The sequence below is a fragment of the Hordeum vulgare genome, chromosome 6H (genome assembly GCF_904849725.1).
Source record: "Hordeum vulgare subsp. vulgare chromosome 6H, MorexV3_pseudomolecules_assembly, whole genome shotgun sequence".
In the NCBI taxonomy this organism is placed as follows: Eukaryota; Viridiplantae; Streptophyta; class Magnoliopsida; order Poales; family Poaceae; genus Hordeum; species Hordeum vulgare.
In genome coordinates, this window is record NC_058523.1 from 6693800 (window position 1) to 6704975 (window position 11176).

At 44.6% G+C, this 11176-nt stretch overlaps 1 pseudogene; it reads right to left on the reverse strand.

The window, feature by feature from the left end:
• Window positions 1-2194: 2194 nt before the first annotated feature.
• Window positions 2195-10809, reverse strand: LOC123404853 (annotated as a pseudogene).
• Between the last annotated feature and the right edge of the window lie 367 nt (window positions 10810-11176).

Consider the following 11176-nt stretch of genomic DNA (forward strand, 5'->3'; position numbering starts at 1 on the left):
CTGCCGCACGATTGTGGATCTTTTTTTTTCTGCAGCAGCGTTCTTATTTCAGAAACATAGGTCTTGTTTCAAACAAAAAACGGGACACGTACGGGAAGAAAACCGGACGGTTGTCAAGCTCGCGATCCTACGGCTATCATTTCTACAGCAGCGTTATTGTTTCAGAAACATAGATATTGTTTTAAAGAAAAAACGATTTGACACGCGTACGGAAAAAAGATCAACCCGTTGTTTTTGTAACTGTCTTGTTGTTTCATGAAGCGACCATGAGATCGGACAGCTGTACACAACTCTGTACGTGAAGATCGGTTATTTTGATGACGAATGTTTACTGCACATCTATCAAGGGCACCTAGGGGTGCTCTAAAAAAATCACCCAGCGGCAACAGCCTTAATTTTTTTTACCCAGCAGCAACTCCCCACCGGGCGGAGGGGAAGAAAGGAGCCGCCGACGCTTCCTCGTCTCCCTCTCCCGACTGAGGTTAGCCCTTCTCCTTCCCCCTGACTAGCTAGATTGATCGTCTCCCGCTCCCCCTCACCCTATACATGTGGCGGCAGCTGTACGTAGCTCCGAAGAGTACGTGGACTCCGATAGACGACGGAGATTCCACACTACCCCACTCAATTTCCTCCTGCTACAATGGAATGCGATGTGCTGCTGATGTTACGAACCCTTCTGTCAAATTAATGTCTGGTTTGGTAAAGCCGTGCATCGATTCTTGGGCGGTTTCAGCAATCATGGACGTATGGAATATGAATATGGACACGTTTTCCAACCTGTAGTGCAGTAACTTAATTTCCCGTGAATCTTTAGTGCTGAGTCTCAATGAAACAAGGTGTTCAGAGTCTACACATGGAACGGAAGCTTCAGGTAAGTCATGCACCATGACCATCACTAGTAGCAGAAAGAACGTGCACACGTACGGATGTACCCTTCTTGGAACTACCTTGGGAGACCACACTTAGCCTGCATTTCGAGTCCACTAGAAGGACTTCTGTTATTTCCGTTACTAGCTGCTGTCAATAGTCTCATCAGAAAGCCCGGGCCGGACCAGCGGACCGGCCAACAGCTTACCGGCGGCGAGGTGGTGACCATGGCATCGGCTATCGAAGGATCTAGGCCGTAACCGGAAACGGGGACAGAGAAAATAGGTGCGGGCATTCATGTAGAGCTCGATACCGAGGTCGGGAAGGCCGGAAAAGCAGCGACGGCGAAGCAACCAACAGACGAAAATACTCTTTCTGGTAGACGATGGATGCTTTCGACAAAAGATCCAAAAACGCTCAAATGATGTCCATAATAACCGACTCAAATGAGTTTTCGTCGATACAAACTTTATTTGCAGCTGCGGGCCAAGCGAAAATCCCTTTGGCTTGAATATTGGAGTTCTTTTTTCCTTCATGACGAACAGAACATTTCTTCATTTCTACTACCAAATGGCCAGAGTCAGCACCACACTTTACCCTCTATTACAACATGGTTGGTCCCTCCTTCTTTTCCCGGGCTTGGAACCAGCTATGCAATTGTAAGTGTTACCTTAAACTGGCATAGGCGGAGTTCCACCCCCCATCCCCAACCCACACAAAAAAAGAGAAAATACAATTTTTGTAAAGCCAACAACACCAGCCCCATCCTCGACCCACAAAAGGAGAAATAAAGTAAAGTTAAGCACATATTTTTTTTCATGGTTTGGCAAAGAACTAAGAAAAAGGCAATACATTATACGGATATCTTTTTCTTCTAATTTTTAGATTTTTTTTTTCTTCCTGTCTAGTTTTTTTGGGATTTTTTAAAGGACTCGGACATTGATTCAAAGAACAAACCACTAATGCTATATTGCATCAAGAGTACCACCAGCCTCTAAATAGCAGACCTGAAAAAAGTTGAAGGCTGCTTTAGTGAATAGCTAGGCAAGAGTCAAGACACCATGAAATCTGTAGATGGAGTTTGGAAACCAGTGAAATATAGGTTCCAACTTGACGTGGTACTGATCTTAAATTGGCAACTGTAATGCTCTAGAGGACTGAAAACAATACAACATTAACAGTTTAATTTTGTTAATGAAATGGCATTCTCGACATGTAAAAACATATTGGAATGGCGTTGTCTGTGTGTGCATGTGGGTCGAAATGGAAAAGAGGGACTGGCAGCAAGAATGATCAAGGAACCAAAGGTGCACTTGCCTGCGTGGACTCAATTCCAGATTCCATTATTATCAATGAAGTTTGGATGCGCTTCTATTGTTTCTTTCACTTGATCTGGTAACCTGGCACCATCATTAAATACCATTTCCTTCAAATTGGGAAGGTTTTTGATTCCGGAGAGAGACTCTATTCCGTTGATAAGCCAGACGATCTTTTCAAGCCTAGGAGCTTCTCCAAGTCCAGGTTCGAAGTCAATGTTGGTGATGCTGCCCCCCTCAACAACAAGATACTTGAGCTTTTGGAAGCCCTTGGTCTGGATTACAAGCTTGCCCTCAGTGTGTAAATTAACGCGTCGGAGCCGGAGTCCGCGTAGATTGGGCAAATCTGCGAGGGATTGCATGTCGTCCTGGTCCAACGAGGTGTTACAAAGAGTTACCTTGGCAAGATTGTCACTGTCTCTAGTGAATAATTGAAGAAGGCGCCCATACATTGTGACCCCAGTAATGCTCAGGCTTTCAAGAAGCTTGGGTGGGTTTTTACAGTATGCATTGATAGCATCGGTTGTAGGCATGTCAGGAGGAGTAGCAGCCTTGCTGGAAGGCGGAGGCTTGATGTCGATGGACAGGGACCTAAGGCACTCATTCAGATCGCTGATCCCTTGGAGTAAGTTCTCAATCTGAGCTTTCCAGTCATAAATGACCACACCAAGAACCCTCAGCTGCGATAGCTGGCCAATGTCCCGCAGCTCTGTAGCATGATGTTTGGAAGCTTGTATATGGGACAGCACTTCCAGGTCCGTCATTGTTTTGACCTTGCGAGGCATCTGGAGAGTGGAGAATATGTGAGCGTCACCACCATCACCAGTGCCCCAGAGACTAGCCAGCAGACGCTTCAACTTGAGTAGCATGAGTTTTTTAATGGCAGAAGCATTCATTGGAGTCTTCCGGATGTCCAACACCTCCAGCTGCTGGAGCCTATTGATTTCCTTGGGGAGCCGAGTGACATCTGTGTTCCTTAGGCTCAGGTACTTGAGCAGTATGAATGACGTGCACACGTTCCTGAGCCAGCGTTGGTTATCTCTCAGGGAAGTACAACCTTCCAGATCCAGGACCTTGCCAAGCTTTGACCGAGATGATGCACGGGATGGTTGCTTCAAGAAGTCGAGGATGCTATCTGAAGGACGGAGCTGGATGTTGCTGAGAATAGAGAAGTGGCGAGCAAGGTGCCTTGACAGGCGTGTGTCCAGAATGTGTTCTTTCCTGGCCATCTTGGTGATGAAGTTGTACACCAGTGGATGCACCGTAATGCTCTTGACATTCCCTGCAGCATCAACATCACGAGCACAGAGAAGCCGTAGATCGGTTAGTACATCAAAACAATGCTCGGCCTGATTAACTGAACTGCTCCAGTCTTGTCCAGTTGTCAGTTTTTCCGCAACCCACCGCCGGACTAATCTTGTCCGGTTTATCTTCTCATCTCTGTTAAATTGTGATCCAAATTCTACCGTATTGGACTAGACGTAGTACAAACAGTGTGGGCCTTTGCGTTGGTACCGACGCGTACGAGTACAACTCGTTTACTTGTCCTCCAAGGACTCTCATGTATTTTCCCTCATATATACTCCATGTAGTCGCACCTAAAGACGATCTGTCGTCTCGTGCTTATAATACTCCACCCTCATAGTGATTCCGTCTTCGTGCATCCGTGGTTTTCTCCCGCAAGGGTTTCCACGTAAAAATCCGTGTCTCTCGTGTCTCGTTGATCTCGTTTTATCTAACAAGTGGTATACAGAGCTGAGGTTTTACGCATACGAGATTTGTTTGAGACGAGAGATTAGGGTTGTGTCTGGCCGCCGGACGCGACCTAGCGATCGATCCGAAGCCGGATCGATTTAGAAGCCGAGTTCGACTACTGCTGTTGTCGCCGTTCGCTGCGTCATAAGCAGAGTCGCTGCAGCCGCAAGAAGCCGTGCGCTATTCCGCTGTATCGTTGAGTTGTTGCTGCGTGCTGCGTCGACTTGGCCAGAAGCCGAGTTCTGCTGGAGTACCGAGCCGCCGCTGTTACTCTGGTCCACAAGCTACTGTTGCTCCATCTGCCAACGCGAGGCTGTTGCTCCTGCTTTGAGATTTTTTGACCGATCCATCTATCCATCAGCACACGCACAGGAAGTCAGCATCCCATCAATCTCTCTCTCACGTGAAGGTTACTAGTAGTAATCATATTTGTTTTCTTTCCTCAAATTGCTACATCTACCGAAGTTACCAGGTGCTACTATTCTTAGTTCTTTGCTCTGCATATTAATTCTATCAAGAATTTTTTTGCCGGCTTGTACTACTTTGTGTACACAGATTTATCTACTCATGGCATCCATGAAGTACGATCTTTCGTTGCTGGATCGTGACACAAGGTTTACGCTGTGGCAAGTCAAGATGCGGGCGTTGTTGGCGCAGGCCGACTATGATGATGCACTGGATAGTTTTGGAAAGAATAGAATTGAGGATTGGACTGCTGAGGAGAAAGAAGGGATCGTAAGGCTTTGTCACAAATTCAACTCCATTTGCATAATAATATTTTGCAGGAAGTTTTGAGCGAGAAAACTACCGCCGCTCTATGGTTAAAGCTGGAAGGGATTTGCATGACTAAAGATCTCACCAGCAAGATGCATCTGAAGCAAAAATTATTCATGCACAGGTTACCCGAGGGAGGTAACGTTTTGAATCATATTTCAGAATTTAAAGAGATCATATCCGATCTAGCTGCAATGGAGGTTACGTATGATGAAGAAGATACTGCTTTAATGTTACTTTGTTCGCTGCCAAGTTCTTATACCAATTTTCGAGACACCATATTATACAGTCGTGATACTCTCACGCTTAATGAAGTTTATGAAGCTTTGAACTCTAAGGAGAAGATCAAATTAATGGTGCCTCATGATGGTTCAAGTTCATCCCAAGCCGAGGGATTATCTGTTCATGGCAGGACAAAGGAGAAGAACTCACATAATGGAAACCATGACAAAAGTAAGAACGGCCAGAGGGGCCGGTCGCAATCCAGAGACAAGAAGCAATCTTGCAGGTATTGCAAGAGAGACGGGCATGACATCTCAGAATGTTTCAAGTTGCAGAACAAGGAAAAGAGGAATGGTACGTATAAACCGAAAGGTAACAAACAAGGTGAAAATTCTGCTAATGTTGCTCGTGATGAAAGTTCCGATGATGCTCTTGTTGTTATTGCTGGATGTGCTGAGACCAATGATGAGTGGGTACTTGACACTGCGTGTACTTTTCATATGTGCCCGCATAGAGATTGGTTTACTACTTTTGATTCTACTACTGCTGCTGGTTCCGTTTTGAGTTTTGATATTTCACCATGCAAGATTGAAGGCATTGGTTCTATTCGAATCAAGATGTTTGATGGCACAATCAGAACTTTGACAGATGTTCGGTATATTCCGAAGATGAAGAGAAATCTTATCTCTGTGAGTGCCCTTGATGCAAAGGGGTACAAGTATTCAGGTGGAGATAGCGTTTCGAAGGTCACCAAAGGTTCTCTCATTGTGATGAAAGGTGACTTAAGTTCGACCAATGGTCTTTATTACCTTCGAGGTTCTACCGTTTCAGGTAACGCTACTCCAGTTATTTCAAAGAATTCTGGTTGTGATGCTTCTAACCTTTGGCATATGCGTCTTGGACATATGAGTGAACTTGGTTTGGCAGAGTTAAATAAGAGAGGTCTTCTTAAAGGATATCAAACTGGTAAATTGAAATTTTGTGAGCATTGTATCTTCGGCAAGCACAAGAGGGTGAAGTTCAACACTTCCACTCATACAACTGAAGGTATTCTTGATTATGTGCATTCTGATTTATGGGGACCATCTCGCAAAAGGTCATTAGGTGGTGCTCGTTACATGTTGACTATTATTGATGATTATTCGAGAAAGGTTTGGCCATACTTCTTGAAGCATAAATGGCAAGCTTTCTCAACTTTTAGGGAGTGGAAGATTATGATTGAGAGACAAACTGAAAATAAGGTAAAAATACTTCGCACTGATAATGGTATGGAATTCTGTTCTAAGCAATTTGGGAATTATTGCAAGTCTGAAGGCATTGTCAGACACCACACCGTTCCTTATACTCCTCAACAAAACGGTGTTGCTGAGCGTATGAACAGGACCATTATTTCCAGAGCCCGTTGCATGTTGTCCAATGCAGGTTTGCATAGGCGTTTTTGGGCTGAGGCCGCTTCCACTGCTTGTTATCTCATCAACCGTTCACCATCTATTCCTCTTAATAAGAAAACTCCAATTGAGGTATGGTCTGGTTCACCTGCTGATTATTCACAGTTGAGAGTTTTTGGTTGCACTGCTTATGCTCATGTTGATAATGGGAAGTTGGAGCCTAGGGCTGTTAAGTGCATCTTTCTTGGTTACAAATCTGGTGTTAAAGGTTTTAAATTGTGGAATCCTGAAACACAAAAGATTGTTATTAGCAGGAACGTTATCTTTAATGAATCTGCTATGTTACATGATGTTGCATCTACTAATGTTCCAATTGAGAGTGAACAACAGTCTACTATTCAGCAGCCTACTGTTCAGGTGGAGCATGTTATTGATTCAGGTGATAATTCTGATAAGGAAAATGCTGATGCACATGATGAACCCGTCTTTGATGATGAACATGTCACTCCAAATCAGCCTGTTGTTCCGCCCAGTTGGAATCTCGCACGTGACAGAGTTAGGCGGGGTACTAATGCACCTGAGAGGTTAATTGAGGAGTGCAATATTGTTTCTTTTGCTTTATCTGTTGCAGAAGAAATTGAAGGTAATGCTGAGCCTTCTTCATATTCCGAGGCTATTATTTCCGGTGATAGTAATAAGTGGATGACTGCTATGCATGATGAGATGGAATCACTTGAAAAGAATGGCACTTGGGATTTGATAAGATTACCTAGAGAGAAGAAACCTATTCGTTGCAAGTGGGTTTTCAAAATAAAGGAAGGTGTTTCTCCTAATGATGAGGCAAGATATAAAGCAAGGTTGGTTGCTAAAGGTTATAGCCAAATTCCAGGTATTGACTATAACGAAGTCTTTTCTCCTGTTGTGAAGCATAGCTCTATTCGCACTTTACTTAGTATTGTTGCCATGAATGATTTTGAGCTTGAACAATTGGATGTTAAAACTGCATTCTTACATGGAGAATTGGAAGAGGATATTTATATGGAACAACCTGAAGGTTTTGTTATTCCTGGAAAAGAAAAGCTTGTCTGTAAGTTAAAGAAATCTCTTTATGGATTGAAGCAATCCCCTCGACAGTGGTACAAGAGATTTGACACCTTTATGCTCTCTCAAGGTTTCAAACGGTCTAATTATGATAGCTGTGTTTATTTGAAAACTGTTAATGGTTCAGCTATTTATTTGCTCCTTTATGTTGATGATATGTTAATTGCTGCAAAGAGCATGTCAGAGATTGATGAACTAAAGAAGCAATTGAGTAATGAATTTGAGATGAAGGATTTGGGTGCAACAAAGAAATACTTGGCATGGAAATATCCAGAAATAGACCATATGGAAAATTATATCTCAGTCAGAAGGGATATATTGATAAAGTTCTTCGTCGTTTTAATATGCATAATGCCAAGCCAGTAAGTACTCCGTTAGCTGCACACTTCAAATTATCATCAGCCTTATGTCCTGAGTCAGATGCAGATATTGAGTACATGTCTAGAGTTCGTGCAGTTGGTTCACTTATGTATGCCATGGTTTGTTCTCGTCCGGATTTATCTTATGCACTGAGTGTTGTTAGTAGATACATGGCTAATCCTGGAAAAGAGCATTGGAATGCAGTTCAGTGGATTTTCAGATACCTGCGAGGAACTTCTAATGCTTATTTACAGTTTGGAAAAACTGGAGATGGACTTGTTGGTTTTGTTGATTCTTATTTTGCTGGTGATTTGCATAAGAGAAGATCGCTCACAGGTTATGTTTTCACCATTGGTGGTTGTGTTGTGAGTTGGAGAGCAACTTTGCAGTCTATTGTGGCTTGTTCCACTACTGATGTCGAGTATATGGCTATTTCTGAGGCATGCAAAGAAGCTATCTGGTTGAGAGGTTTGTACACTGAGCTTTGTGGAGATTCATCTTGCCCTACCATATTTTCTGACAGTCAAAGTGCTATATATCTTACAAAGAATCCAATGTATCATGAGAGAACAAAACACACTGATGTCAGATTTCACTATGTTCGAGATGTTGTTGCTAAAGGTGATTTGAAGGTATGCAAGATAAGTACTCATGATAATCCAGCTGATATGATGACAAAGCCAGTTCCTACCAATAAGTTTGAGCTTTGCTCAGGCTTAGTTGGTATTTCTCACTAGTCCTATGGACTTTGACGCACAAGGTGTTTAAGCTGATTTGGATGGAGTCATTCACTTTCTTCGACTACTGAAGGGAATTTGGCTCAAGGTGGAGATTGTTAAATTGTGATCCAAATTCTACCGTATTGGACTAGATGTAGTACAAATGGTGTGGACCTTTGCGTTGGTACCGACGCGTACGAGTACAACTCGTTTACTTGTCCTCCAAGGACTCTCATGTATTGCCCCTCATATATACTCCATGTAGTCGCACCTAAAGACGGTATGTCGTCTCGTGCTTATAATACTCCATCCTCATAGTGATTGCGCCTTCGTGCGTCCGTGGTTTTCTCCCGCAAGGGTTTTCACGTAAAAATCCGTGTCTCTCGTGTCTCGTTGATCTCGTTTTATCTAACAATCTTTAGGGAAGATGGTTAGATACAGCAAGCAGGTCTTGTATTCTCTAGGCAGATCGTTGTACGAGAAGCTGATCATCCTGTAGCCATTAGTCTCCACAGTTCCTCGGAACACAAGGTGGTTGCTCAATTTGTCCAGCTCTTCTCTGCTTCTCGTTGGATTGATAAACAGAGCATGGATGAACATCTTTATGCAGAATGGCGCCAGGCTACATTTCTCCAAAATCTCACGGAAGATTTCGGAGCTGTACTCCTTGTCGTCATTCACATGTCGATTTGTAAGTTGGAGCGCTGTTTCGCGGTAGTATTCAATAGAGGAGTACACGATGGGTTGGGTCTGATAGCAAAAGTCGTTGGCCCCCTGCATGTATTTTGTGGTAACTACCACTGCCATTGAACTGCAACCCAAATCTTGCAATGCCTTTGCCCTCTCTTCCCATTTGTAGCTAGAGGCATTGTGGACAATTACCAGTGTTCTTTTACCCTGTAGATGCTCTCTAACCCTCCACGTGGTTTCTTGAATCAACAGATACTCCTTGATCCTCACCAGGACTTGTTCAATCCTCTCCCTGCAGTCCTCGCGCAATAGCTGTTGTTTGACTGATTCTTCCATTGATTTGTCTTGCTGGTGAAGTGACACTGGCAGCAGCTCCACATGAATCTTGAGCGTGATGTCTTTAATTTTCTTCACCACATGATCCTCACCAGCCAGATTATTGGGGATGCTATCCCATGTACTGGTGGAAGCTCCACTGGGAAGCAGCTCCTGCAGGATGGCTACATATTGGGGATGCTCGACACCAATCCTGCAGGAACCCATTTCATCTGTTGATTCCAGATACTTCTTCATCATCTCTGCTGTCTCATCAAGGATCTTTTCCTGGGTTTTATTTTGATCCGCGCCGGCAGTGGTCGCCTGGAGCAGCATCCGCAAGATGCCCCATAGTACTCCTATGGGTTCAACCGAGTAACATTTCTTACCAGCTTTCTCCAGGTACTCTTCTATCTTCTCCTCGATCTTCCCAGTCTTTTCGTCGATTTCTTCCTCGCAAAATTCTACCACCGATTCGTCGACTTCCCCTTCCAGCTGCTCGAGGATGCCGCCAAGAAAATCCCAGGGTTCTTGCAGGCAAGAGTAAGACATGTACACTGGATCTGCTTCAGAAATAAACCTGTCCCCATGTAAAGATAAGATGTGATCGAACTTTTCCAGGAAGGAATCATGAAGCAACGCCTCATCAATAATTTCTCCTCCACCCTCTTCATCTGGTGCTACAATGGCGATGACTTGGAATGGTTCACCCTCATGGAGGTGTTCGAGGCAGTACATTAGCTTTGTGGTGCACTTGAAAAAAATGCGAGGCTCGGAAAACGCTTGCTCCCTTCATGGATCATCAGTTCTCGCCCGGTTGTAGTCTTCTGCCAAGTCATAGCCTCTTGCAGCTGCAACTCTCGGAGCAGCAGCTTGAAACGAAGCTGATGACGCTGGGACCTCGACGCCGTACCTGGTCCGCCGCTCACCCACATCACGTGCCCGGGGCTTGAGGTCACGCAGCTGGGTTGCTACGAGGTGTTGAGCGACAGTCTTCTTCATGAACCAAGGCACCCACCACACGTAACGCAGCAGGATTCCTCCGGTGCGGTGCACCGCCGGATCACTGCGCTGCAGGTAGACGTCGATGCAGTGGCTGCAGTCTTGGGCAAGGGAGCGGACCTGCTCGTTGTGCTCCCCCTTGGGGGGCGTCAACCTGGCGAGGTGCAGGAGGAAGCTGTTCATGCTCTCCATCTCCTCTTTGATGAACTGCACATCGCCACCGACGGCCCCCAGTAACTTAGCCTCGTCACGGATGACACCCAACAGCGAGCGGACGGCGCCTCCGGCAAGCTCAGCCATCGCTACCACTAGATCGGAATCTCTCCGCCGGTGTGCTGGTGCCTAGGTAGGCGCTGGTTTAGTATAGCATGAAGGTGGATTGTGGGTGTTGGGTAACCGTACCTGGCAGGAAAGAGTTGATGAGACAGAATAGGATTTGTATTCAATTATATTTATCTAGTCTTGGCGACCAATTCGGTCCGGGCCAATTCATCTAGATCTGTTCAAACTTACACGCCCCACGTTTTCTCAAGCCAATTAGCTCCCTTTGACCCGAAAGACACGGCTGGTTATTGAGTATCATATACTAGCTAGTATCATGCATATATATGATTGTGGTGTATGATACTATACCCGTAGTGTATAGTATCAGATATTAGTATCATAC